Source organism: Aegilops tauschii, chromosome 6 (genome assembly GCF_002575655.3).
Source record: "Aegilops tauschii subsp. strangulata cultivar AL8/78 chromosome 6, Aet v6.0, whole genome shotgun sequence".
Lineage (NCBI taxonomy): Eukaryota > Viridiplantae > Streptophyta > Magnoliopsida > Poales > Poaceae > Aegilops > Aegilops tauschii.
Window position 1 is genome coordinate 329,962,220 of NC_053040.3, and position 17,450 is coordinate 329,979,669.

Below are 17,450 nucleotides of genomic sequence, written 5' to 3' on the forward strand. Positions count from 1 at the left end.
GCTCACCGCGGTTCGAACGGAGTCAAGGGCGATGCCGGGGAAGCACTGGACGACATGAATCGAGCGACGGCAATCACCGGGCAGAGGCGGCGATGAAGACAACGGGGACGACATTGTGGCGCGTCCATCGTCCCATGGCTCGGTGGAGAGGTCGAGGACGAGGCTGCGGTGCCTATGTACGCGGAAAGTGGTCGCGGGGAGCTCGGTGGCTACGGCTATGGCGAACGGCGGCGAGGGTGGCGCTCGGGCGTTCGCGGGAGAGAGAGACAGAGGAGGGGCATGGGTGCGGGAAGAGTCGAGAGGGAGCCAGGGGGTGCGTGGCGCTCGGGGCCGTCTCCAGCAGCGAGCAAGCAGGCAGGAGGTGGCCGCACGGCGGTGCGCGCGCGTCGGGCACGCGCCCGTCCTCCTTGCAAGGAGGAAGACGACATGAGGAGGTGGCTAGGCGGGCTGGCCCGCCAGCTGGGCTGCACAGGACCTGGGCCAGCCAGGTAAGGCCAGGTAACTCTCTCTTTCTCTCTCTCTTATTTGTTTCCGTTTTGTATTTTTCTTTCTTTATTTTGATTTGATTTACAAACCAAACCATTTTAAAACTTTCTGTAAATTTTTATGTGAGCTCGGGAGCTAGTCCAAGGTCACATGCAAACTTACAAAAATATTTGAACTTTATTTCTTATATAAAAGAAATAAATTCAACTCAAATATGTTAATTATTTAATTCAAAGGCCCAAAATAAATATCTCTGAGATTCCAAAAATATTGTTTTGAGTTTTACCTCTTGCCAATATTTTCAGAGACTAAGAGGAACATTTTCTTGGACTTCTTTGAAAACATTTTAATGTTGATTATTTCTAAAGTGATTTCTGAGGGTTTCAACTAACCTCAATTCAACATTCAGAAATTTTAGACATGATGCATGAGTGCAGATGCAACTATTTCACTTAGGTATTCTAGGGCTGTGACACTGTCGGCGTCCTGGGAACGGGGGTACCCAGACCTGCCTGCCTGCGGCCCATTGCGTGGCTCCACCAGCGGCCTGGTATGACCCATCTTCAGCAACAACCACTCAAGACCCTCGCGAGGGGCCAAGCCTCGTGAGGCGGATGACACCAAGACCTCCTTAGGGGCAGCCTCACTAGGCTGGCCCCCGAGGAGCGGAGATATCTATGCAAGGGGCACCTCGCGAGGTTCACATGACGTGAGCCATGACGATTGAGGCCAGGCGGGCGCCAGTGGGTGCAGTGTACCAGTTTCCACTTTGGTGCTAAAGAGGCAGGCGCAGATGAGGAGTCCCGAGGCGTCAGGCGAAGGTTTCCATATCGGTGCAACGAGACCAAGACCAGCAGGACGACAGGACGGAGGTCACCGCGGAGCCCACAGCAGCATCACCACCAGAGCCGTTGGGAGGCGAAGACCACCTTTTGTCAGGATAGCTTGTACTAGTTGTCTCCCTTCAAAATTGGCCGTTGTGGGATCCCTTCCCGCCTACATTTGGGAAGAGGACCAGGGCCTCTATAAATAGGACTAGCCACCACCATAGGAAAGGATTGATCTTGGATCAGATCCAATCCACCAAGGCCATCCCACCAAGCTCAACGAGCTCAAGAACACCTCTCCTCAGGAGGCTATTCATACCTTGTACTTGTTCATCCTCAGCCTGCAAGGAAATCCACCACACCGCACTGGAGTAGGGTATTACACCACAACGGTGGCCCGAACCAGTATAAACCCTCGTGTCTCTTGTTCTTTGGGTTCGACGAGCTAGGCCTCGAGATCGTTGTGTGAGCGAGCTAGGGAGAGAGAGTTCTTCGTGCGCACCCCAGTTTTCGAACCTCAAGGGTTTGCCGGAACCTAGAATCCGACAGTGTTAAAGCTTTCATCGACGTAACCCTTTACGCCGAACTCTTTATCACCTCCATAACCGAGAAACATTTCCTTATTCCTCCAAGGATAATTTTGACCACTGTCCAGTGATCCACTCCTGGATCACTCTTGTACCCCCTTACCAGACATGTGACAAGGCACACATCAGGTGCGGTACACAGCTTGGCATACCGTATAGAGCCTATGGCTGAGGCATAGGGGATGACCTTCGTCCTTTTTCTTTCTTCTGCCATGGTTGAGCTTTGAGTCTTACTCAACTTCACACCTTACAACTCAGGCAAGAACTCCTTCTTGGACTGATCCATTTTGAACTTCTTCAAAATCATGTCAAGGTATGTGCTCTGTGAAAGTCTTATCAGGTGTCTTGATCTATCTCTATAGATCTGCTTGTTGTCCAATATGTAAGCAGCTTTACCCTGGTCTTCCTTTGAAAAACTCCTTTCAAACAACCCTTTATGCTTTTCATAAATTCTACATCATTTCCGATAAACAATATGTCATCCACATATACTTATCAGAAATGTTGTAGTGCTCCCACTCACTTTCTTGTAAATACAAGTTTCCTGCAAACTTTGTATAAACCCAAAAGCTTTGATCACCTCATCTAAGCGTATGTTCCAACTCCGAGATGCTTGCTCCAGTCCATAGAAGGATCGCTGGAGCTTGCATACCTTTTAGCATCCTTAGGATCGACAAAACCTTCTGGTTGTATCACATATAGCCTTTCCTCACAGAAACCTTCAAGGAAACTTTGTTTTGACATCCATCTGCCAGATTTCGTAATTGAAAATGCAGCAACTGCTAACATAATTCCAACAGACTTTAGCATCGCTATGAGTGAGAAAGTCTCATCATAGTCAACTCCTTGAACTTGTCGGAAACTTCTTTGCGACAAGTCGAGCATCATAAATGGTGACATTACCATCAGCGTCTGTCTTCTTCTTAAAGATCCATTTATTCGCAATGTCTTTCTGATCATCAGGCAAGTCCACCAAAGTCCATACTTTGTTCTCATACATGGATCCTATCTCGTATTTCATGGCTCCTAGCCATTTGTTGGAATCCGGGCCCACCATCACTTCTCCATAGCTCGTAGGTTCATCGTTGTCCAACAACATGACCTCTAAGACAGGGTAGCCGTACCACTCAGAAGTTGTACGTACCCTTGTCGACCTACGAGGTTCGACAATAACTTGATCCGAAGCTTCATGATCATCATCATTAGCTTCCTCTTCAACTGACGTAGGTGCCACAGAAACATCTTTCTGTGCTACACTACTCTCTGGTTGAAGTAAAGGTTCAACAACCTCATCAAGTTCTATCTTCCTCCCACTCAATTATTTCAAGAGAAACTCTTTCTCGAGAAAGGACCCATTCTTAGTGACCAACACTTTGCCCTCGGATCTGAGATAGAAGGTCTACCCAACCTTCTCTTTTGGGTATCCTATGAAGACGCATTTGTCTGCTTTGGGTTCGAGCTTTTTCGGCTGAAGCCTTTTGATATAAGCATCGCAGCCCCAAACCTTAAGAAACGACAACTTAGGTTTCTTGCCAAACCACAGTTCATACGGTGTCATCTCCACGGACTTAGATGGTGCCCAATTTAAAGTGAATGTACTTGTCTCTAATGCATAACCCCTAAACGATAGTGGTAGATCGGCAAGAGACATCATAGAACGCATGATATCCAATAAGGTACGATTACGACGTTCGGACACACCATTACGCTGTGGTGTTCCAGGTGGCGTCAGCTGTGAAACGATTCCACATTGTCTTAAGTGATTGCAAAACTCACAACTCAGATACTCTCTCCTCGATCAGATCGTCGGAATTTGATCTTCTTGTTATGATGATTCTCAACTTCACTCTGAAATTGCTTGAACTTTTCAAACATTTCAGACTTATGCTTTATTAAGTAAATATACCCATATCTACTCAAGTCATCAGTGAAGGTGAGAAAAAAAAGATATCCACCGCATGCATCAACACTCATCGAACCGCACACATCAGCATGTATGATTTCCAACAAGTCACTTGTCGTTCCATTGTTCCGGAAAACGTGGTTTTAGTCAAGTTGCCAATGAGGCATGGTTCACATGTGTCAAGTGATTCAAAATCAAGTGACTCCAAAAGTCCATCAGCATGGAGTTTCTTCATGCGATTTACACCAATATGACTTAAGCAGCAGTGCCACAAGTATGTGGTACTATCATTATTAACTTCACATCTTTTGGCATCAATATTATGAACATGTGCATCACTACAATCGAGATTCAATAAACCATTCACACTGAGTGCATGGCCGTAGAAGGTATTATTCATGGAAATTAAATAACCATTATTCTCTGACTTAAATGAATAACCACATTACAATAAACACGACCTCATCATGTTCATGCTCAATGCAGACACCAAATAATATTTATCTAGGTTTAACACTAATCCCGAAGGTAGAGGGAGCGTGCGATGGTGATCACATCAACCTTGGAAACACTTCCAACACACATCATCACCTCGCCCTTAGCTAGTCTCCATTTATTCCATAGCTTTTGTTTCGAGTTACCAATATTAGCAACTGAACCGGTATCTAATACCCAAGTGATACTAGGAGTACTAGTAAGGTACACATCAATAACTTGTATATCAAATATACTTTTGTTGAAGTTGCCAGCCTTCTTATCTACCAATTATTTGGTGTAGTTCCGCTACCAGCGACCGTTCCCCTTAAAATAGAAGGACTTAGTCTCGGGTTTGGGTTTAACCTTGGGTTTCTTCACTGGAGCGACAACTGTCTTGCCATTCATGAAGTTTCCCTTCTTGCCCTTGCCCTTCTTGAAACTAGTGGTTTTGTTAACCATCAACACTTGATGCTCCTTCTTGATTTCTACCTCCGCGGCCTTAAGCACCGGGATCATCTCCATCCCTTGCATGTTATAGTTCATCACAAAGCTCCAGTAGCTTGATGATAGTGACTGGAGAACTCTGTCAATCACTATCTTATCTGGAGGATTAACTCCCACTTGATTCAAGCGATTATAGCACTCAGACATTCTGAGCACATGCTCACTGGCTGAGCTATTCTCCTCCACATTGTAGGCAAAGAACTTGTCAGAGGTCTCGTACCTCTCAGCACGGGCATGAGCCTGAAATACCAATTTCAATTCTTGGAACATCTCATATGTTCCATGGCGTTCAAAACGCCTTTGGATCAATTCTAAGCCATAAAGCATGGCGCACTAAACTATCAAGTAGTCATCAGAACGTGTCTGCTAGATGTTCACAACATCCATAGACGACGCTGGAGGGGTTGGCACACCGAGCGGTGCATCAAGGACATAAGCCTTCTGTGCAACAATGAGGACAATCCTCAGATTACGGCCCTAGTCCGCATAATTGCTTACAGTATCCTTCAACTTAGTCTTTCTCTAGGAATGTATTAAAACAGGGAGCTACATCGCGAGCTATTGATCTACAACATAATTTGCAAAGACAACTTATACTATTGTTCATGATAATGAGTTCAATTAATCATATTACCTAAGAACTCCCACTCAAATCGACATCCCTCCGGTCGTCCGAGTGTAAGACGATCCAAATTCACCAACCCAAGTCCGATCATCACGTGAGATGAGGTGGTTTCAATGGTGAACATCTCCATGTTGATCATATCTACTATATGACTCGTGTTCGAACTTCGGTCTCTTGTGTTCCGAGGGCATGTCTGTACATTCTAGGCTCGTCAAGTTTAACCCAAGTATTCCGCATGTGCAACACTGGCTTGCACCCGTTGTATGTGAACGCAGAGTCTATCACACCCGATCATCACGTGGTGCTTTGAAACGACGAACTTTCGCAATGGTGCACACTAGGGGAGAACACAATTTTATCTTAAAATTTTAGTGAGGGATCACCTTATAATGCTACCGTCGTCCTAAGCAAAATAAGATGCATAAAAGGATTAACATCACATGCAAATCATAAGTGACATGATATGGCCATCAACTTGTGCTTTTGATCTCCATCTCCAAAGCACCGGCATGATCTCCACCATCACCGGCATGACACCATGATCTCCATCATCGTGCTGCCATCGGGGTTGTCACGCCAACCATGCTTCTACTACTATTGCTACTGCTTAGCGATAAAGTAAAACATTACATAGCGCTTAATGATTGACACGCAGGTCATACAATAATTAAAGACAACCCTATGGCTCCTGCCGGTTACCATATGCATCGACATGCAAGTCGACATAAACTATTACAAACATGATCATCTCATACATCGAATATATCTCATCATGTCTTTGGCCATGTCATATCACAACATACCCTACAAAAACAAGTTAGACGTCCTCTAATTATTGTTGCATGTTTTACGTGGCTGCTATGGGTATCTAGCAAGAATGATTCTTACCTACGCAAAGCCACAAGGTGATATGCAAGTTGCTATTTAACCTTCTACAAGGAACGCCTTTGTCGAATCCGATTCAACTAAGGTGGGAGATACAGACACCCGCCAGCCATCTTTATGCAATAAAGTCACATGTCTGTCGATGGAACCGGTCTCATGTACGTGGACATGTAAGGTTAGTCCGGGCCGCTTCATCCCACAATACCGCCAAATCAAGAAAAGACCAAAGAAGGAAGCAATCTGAATATCAACGCCAACAAACTCCTTTGTGTTCTACTCATGATGTCATCTACGCATAGACCTAGCTCTGATGCCACTGATGGGGAATGTTGCATGAGAACCAAAAAATTTCCTACGCTCACCAAGATCGATCCAGGAGATGAACAACTATGAGAGGAGAGATTGCATCTACATACCCTTGTAGATCGCTAAGCAGAAGCATTAAGAAATGCGGTTGATGTAGTCGAACGTCTTCGCGATCCAATCACGATCCGTCCATGAACTCTCGATCAAGTGCTGAAAAAACAGCACCTCCGAGTTTAGCACACGTGCGGCTCGGCGGCATCCTCTCCTTCCTGATCCAGCAAGCGAGAGAGAGAGAAGGTAGATGAGATCTGAACCAACACGACGGTGTGGTGGTGGTGGTGGCAACGGAACTCCGGCAGGGCTTCGCCAAGCGCATACCGATGAAACGTGAGAGGAGTTCGGTGAGGCAATGGGCAAGGGTGAAGGGTTGGCTGCCCCCATGCGCCTCCCCCATCTATATATAGGCTAGGGTGCAGGGAAGGGCGTCCAAAACCCATCTAGGGCCGGCCACAAGGTTGAAATCCCTTTAAACTTGGAGATATCATCTTATCTCTAGATTCAACCCTTTAAATTTAGAGATAAGACCTTATCTCTAGATTTGAGCAACATGTGCCTTGGGGAATGGGGCGGACAGCCTAAGTGGGTGTAGCCCCACCCCTCGGTCCATGTGGGCCCTTCCTAGGTCGTTGCACCCCACGGTGGAACCCCCGGAACCTTCTAGAACCTTCTCGGTACAATACCCAAAAAACCGAACTTTTACCGAAGCCCAAAATATGACTTCCCATATATAAATCTTTACCTCCAGACCATTTCGGAGCTCCTCGTGATGTCCCGTATCCCATTCGGGACTCTGAACAACCTTTGGACTTTCCACTATTAATACCTCAATACTACCCTAGCGCTACCGAGCGTTAAGCGTGCGACCCTCCGGGTTCGAGAATCATGTAGACATGACCGAGACACCTCTACGGTCAATAATCAATAGCGGGACCTGGATGCCCATATTGGTTACTACATATTCTACGAAGATATTATCGGTCGAACCTCGATGTCAAGGATTCAGCTAATCCCGTATGTAGTTCCCTTTGTCTATCGGTATGTTACTTGCCCGAGATTCGATCGTCGGTATCTCCATACCTAGTTTAATCTCGTTACCAGCAAGTCTCTTTACTCGTTCGTAATACAAGATCCCGTAACTAACTCATTGGTCACATTGCTTGCAAGCTTGTTGTGATGTTGTATTACCGAGTGGGCCCTGAGATACCTCTCCGTCATACGGAGTGACAAATCCCAGTCTTGATCCATGCCAACTCAACAGACACCCTCGGAGATACCGGTAGGGCATCTTTATAGTCACCCAGTTACGTTGCGACATTTGGTACACACAAGGTAATCCTCCGGTGTCAGTGAGTTGCATGATCTCATGGTCATAGGAACATACACTTGACATGCTGAAAACGATAGCAATAAACTTGACACGATCATATGCTACATTCATAGTTTGGGTCTTGTCCATCACATCGTTCTCCTAATGATGTGACCCCATTAACAAATGACAACTCATGTCCATGGCTAGGAAACCATCGCCATCTTTGGTCAACGAGCTAGTCTAGTAGAGGCTCACTAGGAATATGTTGTTGTCTATGTATCCACTCATGTATTTGAGTTTCCGATCAATACAATTCTAGCATGGATAATAAACGATTATCATGAACAAGGAAATATGATAATAAATAATTTATTATTGCCTCTAGGGCATATTTCCAACATGGTGGAGTGATGCCTGACGTGAGAGGTGTTAAGCGTGGCACCGGGGCTTCATAATTGTGGCTCTGACGCTCCATTACCCGAGATCGTATGTGGTATTGGAGGCCGGGATGGTGGCTGATACGTCCATTTTGCATCATGTTTTCCTACTATTATTTTTATTGTTTTAAAGTTATATTTCACTTTTAGATGCAATTCGAATGCCTTTTCTCCCATAAATTGCAAATTACATCACAAAAGGAAGATTGTTGGCAGCTGGAATTCTAGACCTGAAAAGAGCTACAGCCGTGATAGCTATTCTCCGAAACTCCAAATGACATGAAAACTTACCGATATTTATTTTGGAGTACATAAAAAATAATGGAAGAAAATATAATGGAGAGGACCCACCATGGGCCCAGAAACTCAGGTGGCGCCCCCCTGGGGCATGCCATGTGAGCGTGTGGTGCCCACGGAGGCCCTCCGGAGCCCATCTTCTGTTATATGAAATTATTTGCCCTAGAAAAAAAATCAGATGAAGACTTTCGGGATGAAGCGCCGCCGTCTTGAGGCGGAACCTAGGCAGGAGCACTTTTGCTCCCTGCGGATTGATTCTGCTGAGGATACTTCCCTCCGGGTGGGGGAAATCGAAGCCATCGTCATCACCAACGCTCCTCTCATCATGGGAGGACCCATCTCCATCAACATATTCACCAGCACCATCTCATATCCAAACCCTAGTTCATCTCTTGTATCCAATCGCTGTCTCAAACCATAGATTGGTACATGTGGGTTGTTAGTGTAAGTGCATCTAGTGCCCCTTAGTGATTTTGGTGTATTGAAGACTTATAGGTTAAGGGACTAATGTGTTTGTGAGTGTACACAGGTTCTATAAGTCTCTAAGGAGTTTGATATTGTCGGATTCAGGGTTCCGCCGACCCTTGAGAAGTTCGAACTCAGGGGTGCATGCGAAGAACTCATCCTCCCTAGGCTGCTCGCTCCCCGAATCCATGGCCTAGCTAGTCGAACCCAACGAACAAGAGACACAGTAGTTTATCCTGGTTCGGGCCACCTTGCGGTGTAATACCCTACTCCAGCTTTGTGGTGGATTGCCTCGAGGGGCTGAGGAAGAACTAGTATAATGGACGAACAGCCTCAGGAGGTGAGGTGTTCTTGGGCTCGATGAGCTGGTGGATGAGAGGATGATCCCCCCTCTATGGTGGTGGCTAAGTCCTATTTATAGAGGCCTTGGTCCTCTCCCTCTAGTGGTGACGCTGTAGTGGGCTCCGCGATGACCTCAGTCCTGCCGTCCTAGCGGTCCTGGTCTTGTTGCACCGATATGGAAACCTTTGCTTGATTCCTCGGGACCCTGTGCCTGCGCTTCCCTCCTGAGCACCGGCAAGTCTGGGTACCCCCGTTCCCAGGATGCCGACAGTAGCCCCCGGGCCCAAGGCGTGCTCAAACTTGGCTTCGAGGCGAAGCCAAAGGGCAAGTACGGAGCGCCGCAGGCCCCAACCACCTGCGGCCTGGGATGATGCGTGGCGATTGATGGGACGTGGGCGCCTCCGCTTCCCCACGCTGCCTCGGCAACCGTTTGGCTTGACGAGACCCTGCTGCATGCAGAGAAAACCATCATTGCATGCAATCGTGGAGGCCGGCGGTTGGCCTCCTCCTGGCTATAAATGAGGAGGGGGCGGAGCCCCCTTTGCTCATCTCCTTCTTCTCGTCGCTCGCTCCTTCTTCTTCCTCTTCGCCTGGCCGCCTTGCTGTAGTACCCACGGCGCCGATCAGGAGGTTTTCTGCAGCGGAGAAAGGAAAGACTCCCCATGAGGAGCAGGGGCCGCTCCCATCGAAGAAGAGGCTCAGCCGCTCCCAAGATGCCGGCGAGAGGCCAGTGGTGACGTGGCCTTGGTACGAGTGACCACTGCCTGGCTTCCCGCTTCCTTTGTACGCCCATGCGCAAGGCTCCGGAGGAGGCGGCAGCGCCCAACGCTGTACGAGCCGCGGCCGAGGTGGCCAGGTAGAGGTCGCATGGGCTACCGGCCCGCGTACCCACGCCAAGGGCTCATCGCGCGAGTTTGTGGTGTGGGCGGTGATGCCACCTTGCACGTGGATCCAGCTCCCGTGGTTCTTCACCGAGCAGATGCCGCCGAGGGGACCACTTGAGCTGTGGCTGCAGCACGCCGGGTGCTGCAGTCTGGCCACAGAGGTGGAGGTCGAGGTCCTCCCCCCGGGCAAAATCTTCATGACCCGAGGATGGGGCGAGGTCGCCCGCGCCTGCCGCGCGGAGGGGGCCCTCGCCATTCATTTTGAGTACGATGGCGCCTCCATGCTGTTCTTCAAGGTCTTCGACGAGGAAGGCCGCTGCCTGGAGTGCTGCCCCGGGGGAAGCCGCCAGCACGGCGCGGCAGCGGGCGTTGAGCCTGCCTCCGGTGCTGCCGACAACTCCTCCACTAGCAGCGATGACTCCTGGAGGTCCAGCAACTCTCCCGAGCCTAGCGAGTCTCCAGAGTCGAGCGACGACAGTTACGTGCCTCCGAGCTCTCGCCGTGCCCGGAGCGCGGCAGCGGCATCCGCTCGGCGTCGATGGTGATCGGGGTTGGCGTCGGCCTCACATGGCCCACTGTTGATGATGGCTTCGATAGCGATGCCCATAGTCAGGGCTTCTTGAGGTTTTTCCTTCTTTTGTTCCCTGCGAGGAATCGAGACAAACCCCGTGGGGGTATTTAAAGGACTTGTAATGCTTTTCCTCCAATGTCTATTACTCCTAGCATAAGGTTGCGACTGCATGTCTTGCTTCAGCGTTGTTCCCCCTTTTCGTCCTCGTGGTAGCTTAGCGCTCTACGCCGGCAGATCCCAGTCCCCAGGCAAGCTTCGGTCGTCGCTGGTATGCCAGGTCTCGATGCCGTGGTCAAGGCCAGGAGGTGAGCGGCCCAAGGTCCGGTAAGAGCTCCTGAGGCGTGATGCTCAAGAGGTCCCCTTTGGCGTGCAAGCATCTTCCTAAAGGCCGAAAAGAAAGGCGGCATTGCCGGAGCAAGGCTGCGAGAGTCAAGAATTCCGGATAGCAGCCCCACGCCAACACGAATAGGCGACTTATCTTAACGAGCCTGAGGTGGTTCCCTTGCGCGGCGCCTGATTGTGCTTTAGCAGTGGTGCAACCAGGTAGGGCTCACGCCGGCCTCCCCTTCCCTCGCTCATCTAAGTGCTCTACGTCCTCGGGTCCCGACCCTCGAGCGAGGCTCAGCTGCCGCTGGTATGCCAGGTCGCGATGCCGTGGTCAAGGCCAGGGGGTGAGGGCCGGAGAGTCAGTAGGAGCTCCTGAGGCGTGGTGCTCAGGAGCCCCCCTTTAACGCGCAAGCTAATTGCGTAGAAAGGGGACGGCCGGCGGGGCCGCCTGTAGTTAAGCTCTGGAGGTTCCTGTGGGTTAGCTCGAGGGGAGAATAACTTATAATCGCATTTGCTCTCCTACCGCTGATCTTTTTGCAAGAAGATGAAGGCACCGAGGACCTGGTGAGTTGACGTGCACAGGGCGGGCCGCGAGCCAGAGCTCGATCTCTCAGATTTTTCAGCGTTGCAGGGATGGACCCGAGCACAAGCACTGTGCCAGCATGTGTAGCTCCCGTTGCGGGATGAGCAGAGGGCCGGTCAGCAATGCGGGAGGCCACGAAGGGCAAGAAACAACAGGCAAGTAGGTGGTAAACATTCATCAATTCATGGATGGAGGCAGAGCTAGTTCTATTGGATGCAAGAACGATACATGCCACAGGGACAGACCCACGCGGCCTGGGGATGATGTAGCCCGAGGGGCGCTCCCAACAGAGTGAATCAAAGATGCAAAAGGATACACATCGCAGGGACAGGCCCATGCGATCTAGGGATGATGCAGCCCGAGGGGCGCCCCCAACTGAATAAACCAGAAAATGTCACCTGGCACCTTTTCTGAAGAGATGTTGAAGTAGCTGAAGACTCACGCTGAAGAGGTCGCTCCTCACGAGCTCCCTGGGTCCTGAACCTCGGGAGGCTCTGGGGTCTCGCAAAGAACCGTCGCCATCTCCGCCAGGACTACCTGGTGCCTGGCCTCCTGAGCTGCCATGATGCTCCGCAGGCGGTGCTGGAAGGTAACAGCCGCGTTCGGCAGGCCGAAGGGCATGAGAACGTAGCTGTGAGGGGGGCCCTCACACCGACCAACGCTCGATGGCCAGAAGCGCTCGTAGGATGCAGCCCTGTTGAGCTCTGGAATGTTGACGCAGACGCGTAGATCGTTGTCCTCGCCAGGACAAGGAGCCGCGCCAGGTGATGGGCGGTGGTCGCCATGCATGGCTCTCTCCTCTTGAAGCTCCTCGGTTGTCTTGGTGATGAACTCCTTAGCACCTGACACCCCGTGCCTTGTGTCCTCGTGAGGGAAGCGTGTGATGAAGCATGCCTCCATGTGGTGCACGAGCGCCTCCCTCGTGACATTGGCTAAGTCAGAGGCCCTCCAGAAGAGAGCCCCCGAGCCCAGCCTGAGAGGGGTGCCGGGCGCGCCTTCTATTTGAGGGAGGGAGGCGCCCCGTCCAGGAGTGCAGGTCCTGACGTGGTGCCGCTGGAGACACCGCTCTCCTGACGCTCTTGGCGGAGCAGCTGCTTCTTCTTCTTGGGGACAGCCGCAGGAGGTTAGACAGTGCCTTCATTGTCTAGGTCCTCGACCGCTGCAGCCTGGTAGACATGCTCGAGGGAGCACATCACGTCCTTCTCCTCGCAGGCGATCGTGATGATGTCGCGGTTCCCTGGCATCTTGAGGACATTGTAACCATGATGAGTCACCGCCATGAACTTGGCCAGGGCTGGATACCCAAGGATGGCGTTGTACGGGAGGCGGATGTGGGCGATGTCGGAGTCGATGAGCTCGGTGCGGTAGTTGTCGCGCTGGCCGACAGGGAGGCGGATCTGCCCTATCGGGGTGGTGGAGCCGTCGGCGACTTCAGAGAAAGGCTTGGTGGGGTGGAGCCGGCCGTGCGGCACGAGAAGCAAGCCGAAAGCTTCCACAGAGAGCACGTTGAGGCCAGCCCCACCGTCGATGAGCGTCTTGGTCACCGCCACATGGCAGATAGTGGGGGTGCAGAGCATCGGGAGCGCGCCCGCGCCCGCGGTGGTCGCAGGGTGGTCCCTTGAATCAAAGGTGAGGTCAGCCTTGGGCGCCGCTCACCCCGGAGGAGCCCCCTGCTGCACGCGGGCGACACCCACTTGGTGAAAGAACTGCTTGACGTGGCGGTCCGAGGGCGGCGCCTGCGAGCCGCCGAGGAGGGATACGACAGCGTGGGGCGCCGGTGCCGTGAAGCGCGTGATGAAGAGGCCGCACAGCTCCTCCCAGGAGGCCACCGAAGATCCTGGCAGGCTGAGCATCCAGGCGCGTGGTACGCCGGTGAGGGCCATGGGGAACTAGTTGGCCATGACCTTGTCGTCGCCGCCGGCCGCCCAAACGGCCTCCTCGTAGATCTGGAGAAAACCTACCGGATCCGCCGCGCCGTCATAGCGAGGCGGCATCTCCGGCCTGAACTTGGGCGGTCACTGTACCTGTCGCAGGGCAGGAGTGAAAACCCGAAGGCCCACAACACCTCGATGCGCGCTCGTCGATCTGGACGGAGGAGTGGTGCTCGCCATGGGGGCGAACAGAGAAGAAGCGGGCGGAGAAGCGGAGCGAGCGGGGAAATGGAGCTTCGACGCACCCCAACCTGGCACGCCAAATGTTGGATTCAGGGTTCCGCAGACCCTTGAGAGGTTCGAACTTTGGGGTGCGTGTAAAGAACTCGTCCTCCCCAGGCTGCTCGCTCCCCGAATCCACGGCCTAGCTAGTCTAACCCAACGAACAAGAGACACAACAGTTTATCCTGGTTCGGGCCACCTTGCGGTGTAATACCCTACTCCAGCTTTGTGGTGGATTACCTCGTGGGGCTGAGGAAGAACTAGTACAGTGGACGAACAACCTCAGGAGGTGAGGTGTTCTTGGGCTCGATGAGCTGGTGGATGAGAGGATGAGCCCCCTCTATGGTGGTGGCTAAGTCCTATTTATAGTGGCCTTCGTCCTCTCCCCAAATGTAGGCGGGAAGATATCCCACAACGGCCAAATTCGAAGGAAGACAACTAGTACAAGTTATCCTGACAAAAGTAGTCTTCGCCTGCAAAAGCCTCTAGTGGTGACGCTGCAGTGGGCTCCGCGATGACCTTAGTCCTGCCGTCCTAGCGGTCTTGGTCTTGTTGCACCGATATGGAAACCTTTGCTTGATTCCTCGGGACCCCGCGCCTGCGCTTGCCTCCTGAGCACCAAAGAGGAAACTGGTACACTGCGCCCGCTGGTGCCCGCCTGGCCTTGGTCGTCACGGCTCACGTCATATGAACCTCGCGAGCAAGGTTGTCAGAATCGGGATTCTGAATCGGATCGGAGCTCTGTTGGTAGGATCGCAAATCTTAGAATCTGCACTATCGGGATCGTAGAAACGTAGATTCCAGAGACTAAAATCATAGAATCAAAGGGGTTACTTTGGATAAAGTCGTAGAATCGTAAAACAGAATCGCGATTCTGACATAGGTATCTCCGCTCCTCAGGAGTCAGCCTGGTGAGGCCGCCCCCCAGGGAGGTCTTGGTGTCATCCACCTCGCGAGGGTCTTGGGTTGTTGTTGCTGAGGCTGGACCGTACCGGGCCGTCGACGGAGCCACGCCGTGGGTCATAGGCAGGCAACTCTGGGTACCCCCGTTCCTAGGACGCCGACAGATATATTCGAAGAAAGTCGACCCCTAAAAAAGAATTTATTCATTTGAAGACTTTGATTTTCTTGAAGACTTTGGAAATGAGGAAATTGGTGTGACCTTGAAGACTTTGGTATTGATATGAGGATTATGAAGCATGAAGACTTTTGTTTTCGTAATTTCATTTTCTCTTTCTTGAGTCATAGGAAACACTGTACTGTTAAAGGGGGTCGAGGTAATACTAAGGAAAAGTTTCCAAGTGATGCTCATCTCAAAGCCTACACATACCCAATACTTCAAGTGAAGCCTTTGGAAATCTCATATAGTTCAATCAATTTCTTCAGTGATAGAGACGAAGATCTTCCAGTCTCTGATGAATTTGTTCTGACTGAGGAGTTAGGAATTTGCAAGTGTGGATTGCCTACAAGTGAGGAACATGATAGCCCTGAGGAATTTGAGAGCTCAAATTTCCGACTGTTGCTGTGCTACGCGCCAGCTGTCCCAAATATCTTATCCACCTAACGGTCATATCATTGAAGGGCATTATGTGTTATCATGTCGGGCTGCTCCCTAGCTATAAATAGCCGCCCCTTCAACCACTAGCTAGTTGGCTGCTCTGAGAGATAAATTGACACTTGTCATTTAGAGCATCCCATCCTTCGAGGAATTTGAGAAAAAATAATCAGTGAGGAAAAACCCCAAACCCAAACACCTAAAACCCAAAGTGGTTGAGCATTACCGAAGAGATTGTTCTTGTGTGGAACCGACGCTTGTTACCTTTGAAGACTGTGCATCTTCCAGACGGTTAGGCGTCATGGCCTAGAGCATCCAAGAGGAACTATGGATCGTCGAGTGACCAAGTCTGTGAAGGTTTGGAAGTCACCTGAAGAATTACCACGAGTGGTTGGGCGAGGTCCGTGTGACCTTGGCTCAAGGAGAATACAATAAGGACTATGTGTCCTGGGACTGTGTGTCCTTTGGTTTAAATATCAAGCTGCTCCAACCAGACGTATAAGTGTCACAACAGTTGGAATTGGTCTACCAAATCATTATCTTCACCGAGCTACTGGTTCTATTTCCTCAACCCTTTCATTTCCTCATTCATGTATTGATGAAATTGATCGTTACTGTTTGAAGACATTGACTGAAGACTTTCTCAATTTACTCAATCCTATTTCTTCAGTCATCTTGTCTTCTGCCTACTTATCCTGTTTACACACTACATGTGCTCTATATATGTTTAATTTCATCATGATGACTATGCTACTGTCTTGTTATGCATGCACCTGAGTACTTATTCCTCTGCTTGTAGTTCGTCACTTAGCAAATTCCTCAAGTAGTATTTCCTCAATGACGAATTTGTAAAAATTACCTATTCACCCCCTCTAGTCGATATAACGCACTTTCAATTGGTAACAGAGCCAGGTACTCCCTTGTTCTATGTGATTTTGGTTTAACCACCTGGAGTTTTAGTTATGTCGACTGCAGGTATGATCAAGGCCTCGGCTGGGTGTCCTACCTTCGATGAGACGTGATGGGAAACATTGCATGGAAAACAAAAAAATTCAATGCACATGCAACGATCTAGCCATGGAGATGCATAGCTACGAGGGGGAGAGTGTGTCTACGTACCCTAGTAGACCGCATGCGGAAGCGTTTGACAACGCAGTTGATGTAGTCGGATTTCTTCAAGCTCTGGCCAATCAAGAACCGAATGTACGGCACCTCCGAGTTCTGCACAGGTTCAGCTCGGTGACGTCCCTCGCCTTCTTGATCCAGCAAGGTGTCGAGGTAGTAGATGAGTTCCGTCAGCACGACGGCGTGGTGACAGTGATGGTGAAGTGATCCTCGCAAGGCTTCGCCTAAGCACTATGAAAATATGACTGAGGGAGTCCTGGATTAAGGGGTTCTCGGGCGTCCGGACTATGTAACATGGGCTGGACTGATGGGCCGTGAAGATACAAGACCGAAGACTCTCACCCATGTCCGGATGGGACTCTCCTTGGCGTGGATGGCAAGCCTGGCGTACGGATATGAAGATTCCTTTCTCTGTAACCGACTTCGTACAACCCTAGTCCCCTCCGATGTCTATATAAACCGGAGGGTTTAGTCCGTAGAGGCAATCATAATCATACATGCTAGACTTTTAGGGTTTTAGCCATTACGATCTCATGGTAGATCAACTCTTGTAATACTCATATTCATCAAGATCAATCAAGCAGGAAGTAGGGTATTACCTCCAAAGAGAGGGCCCGAACCTGGGTAAACATCGTGTCCCCTGTCTCCTGTTACCATCGACCTTAGACGCACAGTTCGGGACCCCCTACCCGAGATCCGCCGGTTTTGACACCGACATTGGTGCTTTCATTAAGAGTTCCGC